This window comes from Agelaius tricolor, unplaced genomic scaffold (assembly GCF_023055355.1).
Source record: "Agelaius tricolor isolate 1412-34295 unplaced genomic scaffold, bAgeTri1.0.p SCAF_3, whole genome shotgun sequence".
NCBI classification, from domain to species: Eukaryota; Metazoa; Chordata; class Aves; order Passeriformes; family Icteridae; genus Agelaius; species Agelaius tricolor.
The window spans coordinates 68,681,216-68,702,945 of record NW_027269263.1 but is presented as its reverse complement, the minus strand read 5'-3'; the positions used below and the strand labels follow the sequence as shown (position 1 = coordinate 68,702,945).

General features: G+C 45.3%; 1 protein-coding gene across 1 annotated transcript in view; it reads right to left on the bottom strand.

Annotated features, from left to right (window-relative positions):
• Positions 1-21,730, bottom strand: part of EXOC4 (exocyst complex component 4) — a 362,178-nt gene that overhangs the window by 154,053 nt on the left and 186,395 nt on the right. The gene's annotated exons all lie outside the window — the stretch shown is intronic.

Here is a 21,730-nt window from a genome sequence, read left to right as displayed (position 1 = left end):
AATTGAGGCAACCTCAATTGGATTTTTACTGTTTCTAATTGTCTGGATGTCTCCAGACATGTTACAGCTTCCATGGTGTGTCCAGTTCTGGGAGCCTCGGGACAAGAGAGATCTCAAAGAGCTGGAGAGTGTCCAGGGAATGGAGCTGGAAGGGCCTGGAGAACCAGGAGAGGCTGAGGGAGCTGGGAAGGGTCTGGAGAACCAGGAGGGGCTGAGGGAGCTGGGAAGGGTCTGGAGAACCAGGAGGGGCTGAGGGAGCTGGGAAGGGTCTGGAGAACCAGGAGGGGCTGAGGGAGCTGGGAAGGGTCTGGAGAACCAGGAGAGGCTGAGGGAGCTGGGAAGGGTCTGGAGAGGCTGAGGGAGCTGGGCAGGGTCTGGAGAACCAGGAGGGGCTGAGGGAGCTGGGAAGGGTCTGGAGAACCAGGAGGGGCTGAGGGAGCTGGGAAGGGGCTGGAGAACCAGGAGAGGCTGAGGGAGCTGGGCAGGGGCTGAGCCTGGAGCAAAGGAGGCTCAGGGGGCCCTTGTGGCTCTGCACAAGTCCCTGCCAGGAGGGCACAGCCGGGAACAGGGACAGGAGCAGAGGGAACGGCCTCAGGCTGGGCCAGGGCAGCCTCAGGGGGGATTTTGGGGAAATTCCTCCTGGAAAGGGCTGTGCAGCCCTGGCACAGCTGCCCAGGGAGGTTTGGAGTTCCCATCCCTGGAGGTGTCCAAGGAATGACTGGAGGAGCAGAAACCTTGTCCTGGACTGGATTTTCCAAGCAGTAAAGAAGCAATGCCAGGTATCCAACAGCCAGCAAATTCCATGTGGATGGGACATCAGATCCTCCACACTCCAGCTGTCCCCAGCTCCAATGGGACACAGATTCTGGTGATCCAGCTGTACATTTGCCCCTGCTGGTCTCAATCCATCCCAATCCCAGTGCCAGGCATGTTGTTAACACTCTAATTCCTGCTTTATTAGATCCAGGTATATAAATGGCATCCCTGGGAGCCCTGTGAATTTCCATCATTATTCCTTCACTGGAGCTGTGTTCCCTGACCTGCTGAGACGTTGATCACCACCTCACCCCACGCCCTGGTGGGACCCATTATTTATCTTACTCCATTTTACAGCGTGGAGTAAATAAATAGCATTAAAGTGCTAAATTTATTCATGGAAATGGGGCTGTGTTTGCATCCTGGAGCCATCCCTTAAATCAAGGAAATGCTGTTAATAGGCTGCAATGAAGATGTAAAACATCCATTTTAATATGGCTGTAATAAAGGCAGATTGCAGGAGCTGATGATGGCATTTCACATGTGGGGACAGGGATGGTGACACTTTAATATCTCCAGCTCCTGGGCTCAATTCCATGCCACGCAGCCCAAGAGGGCTGTATTAATTATTACGGTGTCATCTCGAATAAATTAATTCCAGTCGTTATCAGAGGATGCTCATTAAGCAGCAATTGCTTGGCTGCTTGAGCACATCCCACAGCCTGGGAGGGGACAGGAGCACGGTGACAACCAGCTGGTGACACATCCACGGCCCTCCCCAAACCTTTTGTGATGGCAGGGTTGGGTAGGACACAAGATGATCTCCACCAGGCAGAGGGGCAGAGCAGAGGCAGCAAAGCTGATCTGTGCTGGAAGAGCACAGTGGGAGAGCTGGGATGGAGTCCTGCAAGGAGCAGGATCCCATTTTTTTTTGGACCTTCAATTCAGTTATGAAAGCTTTTTGATAAAGGTTTGATTGCTCTGATCAAAACGCTGCTCCATCCCTGGAAGAGTCCAAGGGCAGGTTGGATGAGGTTTGGAGCAACCTGGGACAGTGGGGGGTGTCCCTGGCCATGGCAGGGCTTGGAACTGGATGAGCTTTAACATCCTGTCAGCCCAAACCGTTCCATAATTCTGGGATTTATATCAAGAATAAAAATTCTTTAAAATCTCTTCTTACGAATTAAAAACAAATTCATTTTCCCCAAACTGATCCAGAGCAATAACGAATTGAGAGGAACATCTTGGTCCTTCTGCTGCACCAGATTTACTGCAAGGCCAAACTGAGGTCTCCTTTCACTCCTCCTAAATTCTACAAGTCAAAGTTTCCCCGAATTTGACTATTTAAAGCTCCATGTCCTGTGCATAAAGGCCTTACTAAGTTATTCTCCTCTAAAGAAAATATTCAAGAAATGCAGGTCTTCCAAGAATTAGCACCAGAACCATGGAAACACAGAATGGTTTGGAATGGGAGGGATCTTAAAGATCATCTCATTCCAACCATGGACACCTTCCCCAAGGACACCTCCTGCTCTTCCCCATCCATTCTGGGGAATGCACCAGATTCAGACCATAAAACTGATTTTCATTTTTCATCCTAATTTATTTTAACCTCTAAAAGTCCAGTGCTGAACCAGAACAGGTCACTCCACACAAACACCTGCCCCGCATTAGCTGCATTCCAGAGCTGTCCTTTAGAGCACGTTGATGCTTTGTTTCTTAAGCCATTTTTATTAATTTGCATTATTAAAGCAAGTTTGAAACCAAAAATTACTACACAAGTGCCAGGAGTGTGAGCACAGAATTCAGATATCTGAATTCACAGCGAGGAAAAAAGACAACAAACTGTGTCTTAGCAAGGGATGAAAAGGGAAAATTATATCCATTTATTCCTTAGCCAAATTGCTACTTGCATTTATTCATGGGATATAATTATGGATAGCAATCACATTTTCCCCTCCAGACTCAGTTTTGGTTCATAATCAAATTCAGGAGAGGTGGCAAGAAGTGAAATTTAAAGTTTGCCACTACTGAGCCAAACCCAAAGAGAGTGAGCTTTAAATCTGTGTTTCTCTTGTGGGAGAAAACTTCAACTTAAGAGCCAGAACTTCAATTTAGAGCCAGGATTTTGCAATATTTGCTCAGAAATGGGCAAGGATCATCCTAAGCCCCACCAGGTGCCTCCATCAGAAACTGGATTGAAACAACCAAGAAAACTCCTCCTCCTTCCCAAAGACACCAAAAATCAACCACAGAAGTTCTCCAGAAGCTTTGCCTTCAATCTATGTTTGGTGGTGGCCACACAAAGTAAAAAAAAAAAAAAAAAAATCATAAAAACCAATTTAGTAAAGCCAAAGACCAACAGGCACAGACAAAAGAAACGTGGAGGAGTGGTTGGGATGAGAAAGGGATGCATTGGGAATGTGCTGCCACACCCCCTCCTGCCCACCTGGAACCATCTCTCTCCACAATCCACAGGAAAATAAAATTTATAAATGTTAATGTGCTGTTTGTAAAGGTCAGGTCAGTATTTGCTGTGACACGGGTTGGGGGGAAGCAAATCCATCTCAGATCAGGTCACGGTGGGACAGCAGTGACATTAAAGAGAGGAGGGTCTGAACCCTTCCCCAGGTGAATTTGTTGCTGGGATCAGGTTTGATCCCCTTCCCTTCTGCTCTGCGCTCTGGGAGGTGGCAGCAAAGTGACAGAAAGTTTAGAAGAATGGATTTTTTGGTGCAGTTGTGATGCTGGTTTGTACCAAAAATGGCCAGAAAAAGGAAGAGTCGTAAAAAAAACAAGGCAAGATGAAATTTCCAGGATTTATCCATGATGGGCCGTGGCAGTGAAAGAAGGAATTCCTACTGAAGCAGGTTTAAAGGTCATTAGGGGAAGGGGGAGTTGGTGCTGCCACTTCAGCTGGTTTTGACAACAGGTTCATCTTCATCTTGTTCAAGGAAATTATAGAAACATGGGATTGATAAGGTTGGAAAAGACCTTTAAGTCCACCCAACACCACCATCATGTCCACCACTAAACCATGACCTCAATCCACATCTTTTTGAATGTTTCCATGGATTTGACTCCACTGCTTCCCTGGGCAGCCAATTCCAGCACTTGACAACCCCTTCCATGGAGAAATTTCTCCTGAAATCCAATCTAAACCTCCTCTGGCACAACTCAAAGGTCTTTCCTCAAATGTCCAACCAGCCTTGATGTCAAACCTGAAACTTTTGCTTCCACCTGCCCCATCTCCTTTTAGAAGCTTTATAATGGAAGGTTTAACCCGAGGGGAAAAGGGAAAACAAGGATTTGATTAATCCAAATTTAGAATAAGAGAAGAGCCACTGATGTCTCAACCCCACAGGGCTCTTCAGCACTTTCTTCCCAGAAGTTTCCCTGTTTTAATTAATTGTTGTGAAATGCAGCCAAGAGAAATGAAAATCACCCACCCTCGCTGTAATATATGACTTAAAAGATAAAACATTAAAATAATAATTATTCTAATAATAAACTATGCCAATAATTCAAGGAAATGGGGTCGCTTTGGATATTTGACTGGAGAGGTCTAAGGAAAGCTGTGAACTCAGCAAAACCAAAAGTCATGGGACTTAAAGCAAGGAAAATCATTACCCTGAGACTGCCACAGGCTGAGTTTAACCAAAAGGCTGATTTTAAACTTTTTATCAGTAACAGAATCCTGGGTTCTTCTTCACCTTGAAGACATCATTTGCATGTCATCACATAATTATAATACACACAAGTACTCCATCACTTCCTTGCTGAATGCTGGAATTATGGAAATTCTAGGATCAATGGCAAAATGTGAACAACAGCCACAAAGCTGCCAGAGTTCCTGTGGGTGGAAAAGGGGAAGCAGGATAATGAGGCCAGGTTCTTTCTGACATTCATTCCAGGAAACAGAGGGCTGGATCTTGCTCTCCCTCTCAGGTGTAACTCAGAAGGTGAAAAATGTCTGTTCACACTGTCCTCACCATGGATGGAATTTGGCTGTAGGAATTCATGTGTAGCCATGATATTTTCTGAAAAATCCTTTCCTTAGGATATTTTTCCTCCTGAGAAGCTGAGAGGCCTCAGGAACAAAATGTAACCAATGGTTATCTGCTGCTGTGGAATGCAACAGGTGCATCTGGGATTGGCCCATGTTGGTTGTTTCTAATTAATGGTCAATCACAGCCCAGCTGGCTCAGACTCTCTGTCCCAGCCACAAACCTTTGTTTTTATTCTTTTTCTATTCTTAGCCAGTCTTCTGATGAAATCCTTTCTTCTATTCTTTTAGTATAGTTTTAATATAATAGATATCATAAAATAATAACTCAGCCTTCTGAAACATGGAGTCAGATCCTCATCTCTCCCCTCACCCTCACACCCCTGTGCACACCAGCACAGGGAAGCTGAAGCTGCTTTTTCCAGCTGGGGATTCTCCAGCTGCCCATCCCTGCTGGCACCACGGGGGATGCCATGCCCACATCTCCATCCCAGCACGAGCCAACCCCGATCCCACCCCCCTGGGGCAGCCGGGCTTTGTCCCCCCTCCATAAACCAACGTTCTCTGCTACACCCAAAGTGACACCGGAGCCACCCTGTCCTTGCCAAGCACTGGGCACAAATCCCTGCAGGGCCAGCGGCTTTTTCCAGACAGACAGACAGACAGACAGACAGCCCTGGAACCTCCTTCCCTCCATCCCCCTTGGCCACCTCTGGCCCCACAAACAAAGGAAAAGCCAGGCTGAGCTTTGGGAGGACGGACATTAATGGCCTGTGACACAGCTGCCCTCTCTGGGGTCACCTGTCACACGAGGTGGCAATTCTCCCCTCCAACTCTGTTGTGACACAGATATCAAAAATGTCAAAAGATTTACTGTAAAAAGCACCTCCAGGCCAGGTTTAAGGTGACTTCCATGCTCTTGTTTTGCTTTTCTTTTTCTCCCTTCGATGTATTTTGCTCCTCACAGAGGATTTTACACAAATCACTGTAAAAATACACATAAAACTTTTTTACACCTCCCCAGCTATCCTGCTGCTGGGGAATTTGAGCCTAAAAAGAAGAATTAGAAGGAGAAAAGCTCCTGACAGAGCACAGAACTCAGCCTCAAACTCCTAAGTTCACCCCTGTTTTGCAGGCATAACCAAAAAACCACAAACTGGTTAAATTCCAGCACCAGCTGGGCCCTTATTCTCAGCCCACCTGCAGCACCACAGCTCCTATTCCATCTCTTTGAGGAAATACCTACAGCTCCTGTGGCTTTCCAAAAAAGAAAAAAAAATATAAAAAAAAAAACAACTTAACACTGGAGTTGTTATTGTGCAATTATTTTGCAAAAGTTACATATCAGTGCTAAAAAAAAGAGCAACGAAATGACAAGGCACAGGAGCTGGAAGAATTCAAACATATGTTGGAAATGTCACAAACAGCAAAGATTGGAGCAGCAAAAGCCACCAGAAAGAGGCAAAAACCCCCTAAAACTGCTAAATATAATTAAGTATTTAATTAGGAAACCAAAGCATTACTAATATATGCTTTAAAATTTGGGAACTCGAAGCATATAAGCAAAAGCACAACCTTTCTATTTTGGGATGACTTTGTGCAGAAAATGAAGCTGTAAAAATAACTTCCCACGAAGCACAGGCTCAGCAGCCTTGGGCAGCAGCAGCACTTGGAGAATCTGGGAAAAAAGAAGTGTAAATAAGGCTCCCAAACCCCATTTCTCACAGTCAGAGGGACAGAAAAGGGATTTATTTAAAGAATCTCCCTCTCAGACTTCTGCTTCAGTGGTTTCTTTGGAGCAGGGATGTCCTGGAGGAGCTGGGATCAGAGATTTATTGTGGCATTGCTTCAACCTGGAGCAGTGGAACTGGGGAATTTGAGTCTAAAAACAATAATTAGGAGGAGAAAAGATCCTGGCAGAGCACAGAACTGAGCCTCAAACTCCTGAATTCTGCTTCACAGACATAACCAAAAAAAAAGCACAAACTGGTTAAATTCCAGCAGTTTTGTCCAACATTGTCCTACTTATTTGAAGTAGAAGAACAATAAAATTCCAAAGGGGGAACTCCAGTGTGAAGGTCCACGAAGTGACAGCCACTAATGACTTTTGACAATTTGACTTTTTTCCCTTTGTGGAGCTGCTGGGAGTTGCCAGCAAAGCCAGGGAACTCTTTGGAAGTGGCCGTGGGGGACAGGGACACGGGGACATGGATCATCTCCTGAGCTTGGCTTGTCATTCCCCAGGCTGATTCCAGCCAGAGAGAGATTTATGCCCATTAAAATCCTTAAAAATAAACTGTCAATCCCACTTATCCCAAATGGATTTGTATGAAAAAGGAGAGGAAAATAATATATTTTAAATTGCCTTTGAAATTCAACACCTGGAGGTAAAGACAAGTCTCCAACAGGATCCACCTGAGCTTTGGGAATTGGAAAGAATTCTAGGAAAGATTTTATTTCAGCTTCTGTTTGAAAGAAGGATAATGTCCCTGTTGTCACAGCACTGGACTTTTCATCTCTGTTTTTTGCTAAAATAAATTAAATTAGAGGAACAAGTGGTTTTTAAAATGCCTGGGATAAAGGATATTCTGGGTCAAGATTTTAGGGAATTTGCAGAGATGTTATTCCCATCAAGAGACTATACATGGACAAGTGCTTCCCTGGAGACAAACAAAAATATAATCAATTTACACCTCCTCATCCAAAATCTAGGCTAAAAATACAGAATATACACACAATGCCTTAATTCAGCTTTCATTGATGCTTTGTTACCCAGATAAATTCAATGTATGAGTGGAAGTGGAGTTTCAAGTCCCAATACTGGATAATTTATCATGGAATTATTGAACAGTTTGGGGTGGGAAGGGACCTTTCCAGATCATGGGCAGGGCCACCTCCCAGTGTCCCAGGCTGCTCCAGCCCCAGTGTCCAGCCTGGCCTTGGACACTGCAGGGATGCAGGGGCAGCCCCAGCTGCTCTGGCAATTCCAGCCCAGCCAGGAATTCCTCATTCCCAAAATCCCAGCCCAGTCTCTCTCTCCCAGGGAATTCCCTCCATTCCCAGCTCTCCCAGCCTGGGATTGGATCCATCCCCACCCCAACTCCTCTCTAGGAAGGGATTTTGGGATCCAGGGGCTTCACTGGGAATCTCAGGACTCCAGGAAGGGTCTCCCTTCCCTTTTCCATCCCCAACTTCCATAAAAATCCCTCGGGATGGATTCTGAGTGTCCCAAATCCCAGAATCCCAGAGCAGTTTGGGTGGGAAGGGACCTTCAACCCCATCCCATTGCAATCCCACCATCCCAGGCTACTCCAATCCTTCCTTGGACATTGCAGGGATGCAGGGGCAGCCCCAGCTGCTCTGGCAATCCCAGCCCAGCCAGGAATTCCTCATTGCCAAGATGCCATCCCTGGCTGCCCTCTGGCACTGGGAGCCATTCCCTGGGTGCTGTCCCTGCAGGCCTTGGCCCCAGTCCCTCTGCAGCTCTCCTGGAGCCCCTTCAGGCCTGCAATGTGCTGGAAGCTCTCCCTGGATCCCTCCCTTCTCCAGGGGAACATTCCCAGCTCTCCCAGCCTGGCTCCAGCCCTGGAGCAGCTCCATGGGTTCCTCTGGGCTCTCTCCAGCAGCTCCAGGTGCTGCTGCTGTTGTCCCCAGGGCTGGAGCAGCTCTGCAGGTGGGGTCTCAGCTGGGAGGGGCACAGGGACAGAATCCCCCTGCCCTGCTGTGGGATCAGCCCAGCACTCAGGGGGGGTTTTGCCAGCTGACATTTTTTCCATCTTAAATGAAGCTCTGGGCCACCAGGGCTGGAGGGAATTTTGGAATTTGAAAAGGTGACAGTTCACCAGTGTTAATCCTCATGAAGCCAGAACATTGCTCTGAACCAGAATTAATTCCTGCAGCAGTAATGGCACTGTGACATGTGCTTTCATCAAAATTCAACCCTGCTGATTAAACATCTCCAGGAATTTGGTCGTTCTACATCAGAATTATCACAGTAGGTAAAGGTCACGGGGAGCCCACACTTCTGCTCATGACACTCTGGGGTTTTTTCTCACTCCCTCTCTCTGTGTTTGCCTGACAAGGCTCAGGCCCTGAGCCAGGAGAATACAAATTTGGGAGCTCAGCCTCCCCTGCTTCGTTTGCATCTGTGGATTCATTTGGGTGTGCAGAGGGGGGCGATGCAAATGGGCACCTCTGCCTCCCCAGAGAGCTCTGCCCCATTTCCCATTTTCTCACCCAGAATCAGGGGCAGCAGCACCTCAGGGAGATTTTCCCCTCCTGCTGCAGCAGAGCCAGAATGAATAATGCTCCCTGGGGCATTGATACGGGGAGGTTTTTGTGGGTAACACTTCATTCAAAGCACACAATGCTTCTCAAAGCCTGCCTGCTTTGAGGAACTCTGCAAAAGCTTTGCTTTATCAGCACTCCAGGCATGTTGCTTGCTCTGCCAAGATTTTTGGGAAAGTTTAGGGCACTGGAAGAATTTGTGGAAAAGCACCTTTGTTTTGTTTACCTCGCTGAGTTGATTGACAATCTATAAATGATATTGTGCTCTCAAGAGCTCCTGCCTTCCATTCAAAGGACTCGGTTCCATTGCTTCAAAGATTGTATTTGGAGCATTGTAAAGCTCCTGATGGTGGGTAATTACAACAAATTATCTGAATAATTCTAATACTGCATCTACTCCATTACAAATGACAACCAGCAATTAAAGCCATCCCAGCCTTTCAGCAAACTAAACAGAAAAAACCACTTCACTCTTGACCTGGGCGTGTCCATAAATGATAATAAGCACCCATTCTGCTCACTGCAACAATAGTTCCCCCATCCTTGACAACTTCTATTTGTTGGGTTTTTTTTTTAACAGGGAAGAGAAAAATTTTTAACAGAAATTTTCCCTAGGAGGCTCCCAAGGGATGCAGATGGGAAAAGTGGGTTTTGTGTGGTGAAGAACCCCATGGGTGATGGGGTCAGCAGTGGGGACAAGGCAGCTCAGGGGAACTTTTCTATCAGAAAAGTAAGAAGTTTGAGAAGAAAGATTGGCCTGGAAGCAGAAAACACAGAGAGGTTTTCACTGTCAATCCCAGTTAGCCCAACTGGATTTGTATGAAAAAGGAGAGGAAAATAATGTATTTTAAATTGCCTTTGAAATTCAACACCTGGAGGTAAAGACAAGTCTCCAACAGGATCCACCTGAGCTTTGGGAATTGGAAAGAATTCTAGGAAAGATTTTATTTCAACTTCTGTTTGAAAGAAGAGAAATGTCCCTGTTGTCACAGCATTGGATTTTTCATCTCTGTTTTTTGCTAAAATAAATTAAATTAGAGGAACAAGTGGTTTTTAAATGCCTGGGTAGATGGACCCTGTTCCATCCCTGGAGGTGTCCAAGGCAGGGCTGGATGGGCTTGGAGAGCCCTGGGATGGTGGAAGGTGCCCCTGCCATGGCACTGATGAACTTTAACTTCCCTCCAACCCAAACCATTCCATGACTCCATAATTCTGTTCTATTCCAAACACTCAGTGCCATGAAAAACTTGGAATAAATGCCTGGGAAGGAGATAAAACAAGACTTTAGGAGCCAGGCAAAGGTGAGACATCAAAATCCCAACGTTAACCCAAGGCAGCAACCAGCAATCGAGGGATTCCCTGCAATTAATCAGCTTTTATTACCTTTTAGCAACACCTTTTTCTCAGCTCAGATGAATGACTGTGCTGCAGGACCAGCCTGGTTGTCAGGGTGCACCACAGCACCGATTTTCCCTCGCATCCCTCAGCCTCGGTGTCGCAGACATCTTTCATGAAAAATCCTTTCTTAGGACTTTTCCTTGTGAGAAGCTGCAGTTTCAGCTCTGAAGTAAACAATGGTTATCTGCTGCTGTGGAATGCAACAGGTAGACCTGGGATTGGTCTCCTGTGGATGTTTGGATTTCTTGACCACTCATGGCAGAGCTGGCTCTTGCTCTCTGTCTGAGACACAGATCTTTGTTATTCATTCTTTTCTAATCTTAGCTTAGCTAGCTTCTCAAGAAACCTTTCCCTTTCTATTGCTTTTAGTATAGTCTAATGTAACATATATCATAAAATAATAAATCAAGCCTTCTGATCATGGAGTCAACATTCTCGTCTCTTCTTCATCCTGAAAACCCTTGTGACCACGGTCACACCTGGGCACGTCAAGAGGAATGATTGTCTCAGGGATGGTTTGCAGTGACAAACTGCACAACCCCAGGCAATAAAATGAGGAATTGTCCCAGAGTCCAGGCCTGCTGCAAAGATGCAGCACGAGGGGATGGTTTTATCTCCTGCCTGTAAGGTGATAAAGCTTTAAGAGTATATAAATCTCCCTACTCTGTGGAGCAGTGCTGAGTTTCTGGCTGTCCACCAGAGCAGGCTCTGTCACTCATCCACCTCCAAAATCCACCAGGATTTCCTCTGGGGGAGCTGCTAGAAAATCACACTTGCCAACATTTTCCCCCCTTCTTGTTGTAATTACTGTTATTTCTAGAAGGTCTCCGGTTTTTCTCTGTATAAGGAAGAATTCTGTCTTGTATCCCCTGAATGAGTTCCCTGGCTCAGGTAAAAAATATCCAACTTGGGTATCCCAAAACCAAGGAATTTTGGAGGGAGCTGCACTTATTTAGCAGCATTATTTCACCTTACAGTGAGGATAAAGCTTTAATTAATAAGGACTCTTGGAGCTGCCTCAGACCTGTCACACCTCCAGAGCAAATCCATTTGTAAAAATACAACTTGGAGAGACAAAATTGCAAGAAAATGGGAAATACGGAGCTTGGTAAATAACAGTGGGAATTTAAGACTTCCAGTTTTTCCCCATTTATTCTAAATCTGCACAGATTTCAGGACCATTCAACTCTACACTTCACCCACAACTTCTTCCCTGGCAGTTCCAGCACCAGGATTTCCAAGGACAGAGCAATTTCATGCTTAGGTGTGAATGAATTTTGTCTCTGAAAAGTTTGGAAGTTACCAGAGGAAAGGAACTGTGGAAGTGCTTTTCAGTGATATTCCACAAAGTGCAATTCCTGCTGAGCTATCCGAAATTCAAGATTCCCAGGACCCAAAATAACCAAACTAAAGGCCGACTTCTGGCCTGCAAAATGTATTTATGCCTATTCTGCAGATCTCTAAAAGTCAACAGAATTTAAAGTTAAATCCCTCAGGAATATCCCAACAAAATGTTATTTTGTGTCATGACCTGGTGCTTGAAAAACCTGTTTTTTCACAGGCTCCCATCCCTAAAAGGTTTTTCCCAAGGTTCTGCCAGGACTTTCTTTTTGCCACGTCCCCATGAAAACCCTGCACGTGTTTGTGGAGCCACATCTGATGAGTCTGAAGCAAATAATTCCAATAAAATAGGAATAAATGAGGGTCCTGCACTGTAATATGCAGGAATTCAGCAGAATGGGAAAATGCAGCTTAGTGGTGAAGGAACTTCAAACCCATGTTCAAACCTAGCTCAGCTCAGGAAACTGAAAAGAGGGGAACAGTTGAAATAAACAGCTCAGATTATCTGAAATGAAAATTAAACACTTTGAAAATCTCCCTTCCTTCTCTTTTAGCATCTGTGGGGGAGACAAGAATTCACCTCCATGCTCTGAGGGAACAGCTCTGGTTTCCCCAAACCACAACACTTTGTGCAAAAGCTTTTAAAGAAAAAAGCCCTGCAAGAAGAATCCAGGTAAAACACAAAGTGAGAGCTCCCACTCGAGGTGCCCAACTCCAAGGGAATTCCAGCTCACCACCAAAGGCTTTTCCCACAAAACCCTGGAGCTGAACACCACCACACTGATGTAAAACACAACCATGACAAAAAATTAAATTATTGATCTTTCCTTTCATTGCTCTGATGGCTCCACGGGGGATGTGGGGTCATTCCAGGCTTCAGATCTTTGCTTTTAAACAGTAAATCCTAAACACAGGAATCACCTTTTTTTTGTTCTCATCCAGCACCAGCTCTCCTGCCTTCAATCAAAAATTCATAAAGCTTGATGAAAACAACCACAGGCATTGTGTAACAATTTTTAAGGCAATAGTACCATAAAATGGACCTAAACCACGCTGTGTTTTCATCCTTGGATTTCCCCCATTCAGGGAAAACCCTCACTGAAGTATTTTTTTGAACTTCCATTTTTTGAATCTTCCATAGACAGATTACAAATTTAGAATTTGTCAAGTTCTTTTTCCCTTTTCTTCCACCACAAAAATCAAAGATGCTTTTCTGATTGTGCCATGGGAGCTCTTCTGTTGCTCTACAGATTTTTTTTAGCAATGCCAGAGTATTATTTCCTGTATTTGAAATGAAAGTTGGGGCTATTTAATCAAGTTTTAGCTACTACTGGAAGTTCATTCCTCAATAGCAAAGGAGCTGCTTGAAAAGCATCAGCTCCTACATGGGAGGATCTCACTTGTGATTGAGATTTTAAATGTTTGGTAATTCTTGTGGCACTTGGGGACGTGTGGTGGCCTTGGCAGTGCTGGTTAATGGTTGGGCTTGATGATCTTAAAGGGCTTTTCCAACCTTAGTGAGTCTTAAGCGTGGATCTCAGTGTGGAACTTGGGTTTTTTAAGGAATTTTGTACCTGAGATGGTTCAATTGAATCAATGGATCCATTGTGCCCTTCCGGAACTTCCCTGGCCATGTGGTGAGCCCTGAGCTGCTCAGGGGATTGGACTGTCAGAATTCAGGGAATTCCTCTGGCTGTCCTGGATGGGTTGAGAGACCCTGCCACAGAGCCCAAGACTCCTGTGGCTTTGATTATGACCCATGGAAAAAATTACCAACCTTATATGAGGATCTGCAAGCCATGAAAGTCTAAGTAGAATAATAGTTAGTTTGTCACAGGGTGAAAAGTAGAATTTTGGGGATTTAGAATGGGGGTTCAGGGGGCAAGATGGAGGGATCTGGGTGTGTTCTGTCCTTTTTCTTGGCCTCCATCTTCTGCTGTGATGGTGGCACTTTTGGATTGGTTTAAGGTAGAAGCTCACTGTCTAACATAGGGGATAGGTATTGGGAAGTTATGGTAAATCATGTACATGTAGTTTTTGGTATAAAATGTTAACACCACCCCAAGGTGGTCAGTGTGCCTCTGTCTGACCTGCCGGACAGACCTCAGCAGGCCAGAGAAAGAATGTTATAGATAAGAAACAATGAACAACCTTGAGAATGAGAACAGAAGAATCCTGACTCCTTCTTCAGCTGCTGGGCTGGGAAAAGAGACTTTCTAATGCATCTCAGGGTCACTGAGAGCAGCAGAAATCCCGAGACTGGATCCTGTTAGATCCCTCCTGACTGAACTGCTCTGTTCCCAAGGAATCAATAAATCCCTGGAAATGCACATGCCATCATCAACCCCTGTGACAAAATCAGAGTAACAGGGCTCAGCAAGGTGGGGAAGCTCAATCCTCCTCCAGGAGAGCACGAGTGAAATGCTGGAAGTAAATTTAAGGTTTCCCAGAGAAGCTGTGGCTGCCCCTGGATCCCTGAAGTGTCCAAGGCCAGGTTGGACACTGGGGCTTGGAGCAACCTGGGATGGTGGAACATGTCCCATGGCATGGGGTGGATCTGGGTCATCTTTAACGTCCCCTCCAACCCAAACCATTCTGTGATCCCAGGAAGGAATGAGCTAATCCTGCTTTGTTGGCTCAATGAACACAAGCCTGGTTCAAAGTACCTCATTACCATGGAATTACATTAACACTCTTTTCAGCTATTCAGCCCCAGCTCTTGCAAATGTCAAAATTTCTCTGTTCCTTCAGTTTGTATTTCATCCAAAGGGAAGGAGGAGCTGGAGACATGTGAAATTTCTGACAGGCTGTTGATTTTCCCTTTGGATGAAGCATGTTTGAAAACTCCAAACTTGACTGATCTGCTGAAGCACATTCTCTGACAGACAATATAAAATCAATGCCTCACATATTAAGAGGGTTTTTGGTTTTTTTTTTGGTGTGTGAGAGTTTTTTGTTTGTGTGGGAGGTGGCAGTGAGGGGGGGGGTGGGGATCGCTTTATTTTCTGTCATGGAAAATGAACAGCCTCACCTTAAGGTTTTTATAAACTGTCATCTTTAATCAGACACACACAGCAAGACTGTCAGTTCTCATAAAGCATCAGGGGGGGAGAAAAAAAAGGCACAAAATGTGAAGCTGTTCCCCATCCCTTCTCTGTGTGAGTCCCCAGTCCCTGTGATGGCCCCAGTCAGGAGGAAACCTTTCCTTAGCAGTGTCACAACAAGGAGCTCTGCTGAGGTGTGTCTTCATCCTTCACTTTGTCAGGGAGGAAAAGGGGCTGGGATTCGCCTGAGAGGAACATCCATCCCTGCTGCAGGCAGACTGAAAGTACTGAACGTCAGCAGCAGCTAAAAGCCTCCTAAACACTCATTAAATGGGGAAAGGGAGGGAAAAACATTCCCAGGGGAGGTGTCAAATTGCTCCCTGAAGGTTCCCATTCAGGGCAATGCAAAGAAGCAGCGAGTGGATGAGAAGTTGCAGCAAGAGGGGAAATTCTAAAATAAAGCTGGGAGTATCCAGGGGAAAGTTCTCCTGGTGGAAGGTGCCCTGACCATGGTGAGAGGCTGGAAATAAATGAACTTTAAGGTCCCTTCCTCGCTTCCAGTGTTGAATTTTGTGTTTCTGTAATAAGGATTTGAGATCTCTTGGTGCTGGCAGTGCTGAGGGCAGTGTCCAGCTTGGGGTCACTCAGGAGTGTCCAGTGCTGGGTCCCTCCTGACAGGAGAGACCTGGAGGGGCTGGAGAGGGTCCAGGGAAGGGAATGGAGCTGGGAAGGGTCTGGAGTGGCTGAGGGAGCTGGGCAGGGTCTGGAGAGCCAGGAGGGGCTGAGGGAGCTGGGAAGGGTCTGGAGAGCCAGGAGGGGCTGAGGGAGCTGGGAAGGGTCTGGAGAACCAGGAGGGGCTGAGGGAGCTGGGAAGGGTCTGGAGAGCCAGGAGGGGCTGAGGGAGCTGGGAAGGGTCTGGAGAACCAGGAGGGGCTGAGGGAGCTGGGCAGGGGCTGAGCCTGGAGCAAAGGAGGCTCAGGGGCCCTTGTGGCTCTGCACAAGTCCCTGCCAGGAGGGCACAGCCGGGGGGGTCGGGCTGTGCTCCAGGGAACAGGGACAGGAGCAGAGGGAACGGCCTCAGGCTGGGCCAGGGCAGCCTCAGGGGGGATTTTGGGAGGAATTTCCTCATGGAAAGGGGGGTCAACCCCCATGGAAGGGGCTGCCCAGGGAGGTTTGGAGTTCCCATCCCTGGAGGTGCCCAAGGAACACCTGGAGGTGGCACTCAGGGCTCTGAGATGGGGACAAGGTGGGGATTGGGCACAGCTGGGACTGGATGACCTTGGAGGGCTTTTCCCACCTCAGTGATCCTGGGAATTTGTGATCTCCTGATCTGAGCCTCATCTTTCTCACCAGAGGCCCCATCTCCCAGCCCCAGAGAGCAGGAAGAGATTCCCTACACCACAGAAGCAAGAATTCCACTAAGTGAGTGATATTTTCCTACCCTTTGAAGGGGATCTGTCAAAATGCAAGACCTGATGAAATCTGGAGGGTTCTTTTCAAGGACCCACCACCTTCAAGTTTCCTGTGCACTTAACAGCACCTCAGATATTTTTTTAATTTGCCCTGATCCTCTGCACATTACTCAGACTCAAACACAAACTTGAGGTAGTCAGCACTCCAAGTTCCCTCTCCCAGCTTGAGTCAGCCTTATTGATTTCTCTGAAATCCAGTATTTTAGGTTTGATTCAGAAAGCCAAAGGCATCAGCTCTCATTATTTAGCAGTATTTGTGCCACAGGGGGACTTGACATTTTCTATCTACTTCACTAATAATAAATAATCCTTAGACTTTAAAATACCACTGATTTTTCTTAACCTATTTGGTGTGATTTAGCATAGTTTAAATGTAACAAACTCATCTAATTTTCACACTCCTTTTGCTTCCCAAGACCAACAGTCCCTATATTATCAAGTATTAATTTTATAGTGTGCAATTACGAGATATTACAGCACATTTTAAAATAAAATGAGATGATAATTGTTATTATTATAAGTGTAGAGATGTAAAAGGGGTTATTGGTGAGATACACAGGGATTCTGAGTTATACACTGAGTTTTAGATCAATTTAGTGATGGAGTTCTTAACACCAGCAGCAGCTGATGCTCAAAGACCAAAGGATTTTGATGTCCCATGACAACTTAGCTGTCCCCTCCCAACATTTTCAAAATAAACAGGATTTAAATTCTACATCCAGCACCCTTCATCTTTACATATCCTGATTTCAACAGCAGCTTGGCAGGATTATTCCCATAGAACATCCCTGTTATACTCATGCACCTGGGTGGACGCACTTGTCCTGCACCTTGGGCACTTCCCTCCCAAGGACAGGGAATTCCTGGCATCTGACACTTGACTGGAGAGGGACATTCTGATGTCAACAGGCAGCAAAAGTCCATCACCCCCCTCCCCAGTTAGTCCCTAAAGGGTTTTTTAATTTAATAGCAAAGCAATCCCTCTTTTATTTGCATGAAAGTAACTGGAAGGAACAGTTAATGCCAAATTTGCTGTCAAGCCTCCTGCTTTCAGTGATGGAGACTGCAGAAAGGAACAGAAATACTTCATCTTACATCAGAAGGTCAGACTACTGCTGCTCTCTTCCCCTCACCCCCATCAATCCCAAAAAACAAGAGGCAGACAACTTTGCACACATGGAGCACTAAAACTTCCTCTTTGCGTCCCAAACCATGTCTGCAGTGGCAAATAGGGAATTCTGGTTTTCCTTCTTCCCTTTTTCCCCTTACTCTTTGTTTTTCTCTTTCTCTCCAGACTCTGAGCCCCAAGGCAGTGATCAGGACACCACTGGCACAGCCCAGTCCTGCCCACCTGGCAGAGGGGAGATCCCTCCCCTTCATTCTTTGCATCCCAAGTGATGCCAGCAGCGGCAAATTGGGAATTTTGCTTTTCCTTCTTCCCTTTTCCTTTTTGTTTTCCTCTTTCTCTCCAGACTCTGAGCCCTAGGGCAGTGACACCCCTGGCACAGCCCAGTCCTGCCCACCTGGCAGAGAGGAGATCCCTCCCGTTCATTCTTTGCATCCCAAGCGATGCCAGCAGCGGCAAATTGGGAATTTTGCTTTTCCTTCTTCCCTTTTCCCCTTCTTCCCTTTTGTTTTCCTCTTTCTCTCCAGACTCTGAGCCCCAGGGCAGTGACACCCCTGGCACAGCCCAGTCCTGCCCACCTGGCAGAGGGGATCCCAGCACAGCCCCTGGAGATACCAGGGGTGCCAGGATAATTCCTCTCCCACTCCTCCTTCCCAAGGTCACATCCTGGTGGGAAGTGACTCTTCCTTCCGAATCAACGAGCACTCGGCTTTCTCCTCCATCCTCCCAGCCTTTTAATTGCTGCTTGATCCTAATGAGGTGTGGCTGATGGTAATAAATGGAAACCCCCCCTGGCCTCAATATCCAGCATCCAGCACTGCTCAGCTGCCTTTGCCTCAGCACCACCATCCATCCATCCATCCACCCATCCATCCATCCCCTCCATCTCCCACCCTTCCCGTTCCTCCCCCTCCAGCCTGGAGACTGCAGACATCTGTTCCTCAATTGTCTGGTAATAAACACACTCTATAAAGCATATGTAAAATGATTATTACCCCGAGGAGCCAAGTGCCTTTCAAATGCCAGCTGAAACAAATAAACATTAAGGAGAAAAAAAAAAAAAATAAAAGACATCAAAAAAAAAAATCCCCACCAAACAAATGGTACGACAGACATCGCTCAGGCTGCTCCATGTTCCAGATTGAGGGTGTTGGGATTGCTCCTGTGATTCCTTCTTCCAAAGGGAGATGTTATTCCTCAGCCCAGTAACTCCAGCAAAGGATGAAGGAAGCAACTGGGCTCCTCTGGTAACTTTTATACTGTGGCACCTCCTACGAAATGTAATTAAGGAAAATCAGAGGTGGGTTCTGACTCGATTTCTAAGTGCAATTAGTTTCCAGGTGTAGTTAGGAAAGGCTATTCCCAGGAATCATCTCCTCTAGAACACCCACTTGCCTCTCAGAAATACATTCTTTATTTATTCCATGTCTGTGGTGGTGTCATTAAGTGCTGCTAATTAATCTGGGCCTTGGTGTGTCTCAGCTGTCCTCGTGGAAATCAGGGACCCACATCCTGAACAACACAAATCTCACTTCCCAACTCAGGCTCCCTGCTCTAAAGGAATTCAAAGGCAAGGAAAGCTTTGAAAACCATTTTTAGGTATTTTTCCTTACACTGCCCATAGTTTTAATTAAGAGTTTCCATAAACTTTGATTATTGGGAATGGATTCATTTGCTCCCTACCCAAAGTTTGACCCTGTGCTGTTCAAAAGGATTTAGAGCCAAGTTCCACCCTCAGTTTGTAAATAAAAAAGGATGAAAAAGTGGCTTTATAAAGCAGCAAATCTGTCCCAGTGCTTGTGCACCTGTGATGTGATCAGCACTGACACTTCTCATAGCAGGAGTACAAAAGAGAGAAGTTCCCACTGGTGAGTGTGAATGCTCTGCTTCCAACTCTCCCCTCAGCATTCCAGGGCTGAATTATCCTTTAAAGCCATCACTTGATGTGATGCTCAGGCTTTAAATCAGCACACCAGGGTCTGTTTCTCAGTGAGCCAGTCTGTTTAATACTTTCAGAAGCACTCAGCTGCCTCATAAAATCAGAGAGTCCATGCAGTGCTGAAGCTCCTCTGGCCACGTATTTATGGGGCTTTAATAAAAACAAGGGGGGGAAAACCCCTTGTAAATAAAATATCGATCATTTGAATTCAAACCAGATCAATTTCGAGTATGTAAAGGTAACAGGGATGAAAGATGAGGGGGGCAGGTCATAAAGAGCCTCAAAAAGGAAAATAAAACAGGTGGAAACTTCACAGCTCTGCAGGAATTACCTCCAGGAGAGCTGGACATTTAAAACAGGAACATCTGGAAAAGGGCAACAAGGATCTAACCAAGAGATGATGATTGTATGATTCCATGTGCCAGAAGCCACTGCAAGCATCAATATTTGAGCAAATTCACCGTACTGAGCATTTCAGCTGCTGGTGGGACAGGCCATGGCTGTCACAGCAGGATCAGAATTCCCTGTAGGGAATTACTGTCAGCTGAAGAAATCCTGTGATCACCCCAGATCCTCTCCACCCCATTCATCATGATTTAAATCTCTCAGCACATTAAACATGAAAATGAATAAAACCACATTAAAATGGGTTTTAGCCCCAAACTCTCCCATCCCACAGGGAGAAAAGGGCAACCGGGGTCATTCCATCTTTTCCTTCTTTTCCTGAAGTTATTGATGAAATCCTCAATGCAAGGGAGTGAAGATGTTGCAGGTGGTTGGCATGAAAACTCCACTGTACACAGATACCTTCATCTCCATGCAATTATTTTTTATGAGGCAAATGATTCCTCCTGCCTGACTTGCAGGCTGGGAATGCAAAGTGAAGTGTTTGGGAGAAGTGCTATTTAAAGCAGAGCACTCATGTTTCACTCAGATGGGAGGGAAAAAAATAAAGGGGGGAAAATAAAGCAGGAAGGCAAAGAGAAAGAATTTCAATCCATGGGAAAGATCTCATCAATAAAAATAAGAGCACCACCACTCTCTGGGCTTGCAAGAGGGCTGTAAATTCATGAATGATTTAGAAATTGAAGTCCACAACATCACAGTCACACCTTGAAGAGCACTGAATTTCATAGTCACACCTTGAAGAGCGCTGAATTTCAGTTGTCCATCTTTTCCCACCATAAACCAGCTGAAAACTACAAATTATCCTGTAGCAGATTTACTTTTAGCACATTTCTTCAGTTTAAAAGAGACAGAGGTGGAAATGAAATGTGCCTATGGAATTCTCCACTTCATTATGGGCACGTAGCAAGAAATAAACTCTTTTTTTTCAAGGCAAGATCTTGCACACCATAACACATTTTTCAGGATGTTCTCAAGATTATTCCAATCCCTGCTGTTTTAACACCAGAAATTTTGATTTGGAGGCATTTATGCCTTTTCCAAATGTGTTTTTAAGTCACAAATAAGCCGAGCTCTCAGCCACAGAGGTACCAGGAGGAGATTCCTTTCTCTGGGATCAGACCCCAATAATTTTTTATGATTATTTTGTGACTTTTTGGGTTTAACACTGCAGAGAAGCCCCTGCTGTTGAGTTACTCAGGCCAGTGAATTCACACAAACACAGGCAAGGAGGGAAATGCTCTCCAAAGGTGCTGGGGAAGAAAGGAAAACCCTCCCAGGAAAACAGAGCTGGGAGGTTGGCATGAACCAATCCAAACTTTGTATTATTGAATTTCCACAAAACCAACAGGACAAACTGCTAGGAAAGCAGCAGAATTCAGGTACCAGGGGTGAATGATACAGTGAGAAGAGGTTTATTCAAGGCTTGCTCTGTTTAAAGCTCCAGCTGTGACAATTTTGGTAATCACAGGCTGGCTGTGGATCAGGAATTAATTTGCAGTCCCCAGCCCACAGTGTTTTATCAATGAACTCACCTTGCAGCTCCTCTGACTTTTTAATAAGCACAAAGAACAGCAAGAAACAATTTGTGGCAGGTTGCAAATAAACTTCCCCCAGCTTAGGTCAATAAATGACACTGGTTGGTGACACAGGGTCACCCAGACAGGCAATCCCAGCTGACATCACAATTCAGTTTGAAAAAGATTTAAAGATTAAAAATATTTAAAGAAAAAGATTTATTTTTCTTTAAATAAATATTTTAAAATATTTAGATATTAAATACTTACATATTTCAGAAATATCAAATATTTCTAAAATTTTTAAATCATTAATAGTCATAATTAAATATATAACTATTTTATAAAATAATAATTATTAATAAAATTAATGTATCAATTTTTAAAATATTTAAATAATAGTAATAATTAAATATTTAAATATGTCAGAATAATAAGA